This window comes from Sceloporus undulatus, chromosome 4, assembly GCF_019175285.1.
Source record: "Sceloporus undulatus isolate JIND9_A2432 ecotype Alabama chromosome 4, SceUnd_v1.1, whole genome shotgun sequence".
Lineage (NCBI taxonomy): Eukaryota > Metazoa > Chordata > Lepidosauria > Squamata > Phrynosomatidae > Sceloporus > Sceloporus undulatus.
The window spans coordinates 188875490-188875847 of record NC_056525.1 but is presented as its reverse complement, the minus strand read 5'-3'; positions in this window follow the sequence as shown (position 1 = coordinate 188875847).

Sequence of the window (358 nt, the reverse complement as noted above, 5' to 3'; positions counted from 1 at the left end):
CACAGAGTCTCAGAAGTTCTTGTCTAAAATGGTGCTATTATCAGATAATTGTTTGTTTCAGTATAAAAATGCCTTTGTGCTACCTTAAAGACCAACTTTTTCAGTGTAAGATTTTGCACACAACAACCTACATCTTCAAATGCATGGAGCATGTGTCTGTCATTGTCTGAAGACTTACATCAGTAAAAAGTAAAAAGTACTTGTTCCTGAAGTACGTACTTTTATTTCCTTTGGTAACTATGCTGTCTCAATTCGCTAAGCAAAAAAACAAATGTATAGTGAGTGATTTAATGAAAAATATATGACAAAGTTTAAAGCAGAAAGCTATGTGGTTTTCACTTTTAAGTATAGGCCTTTA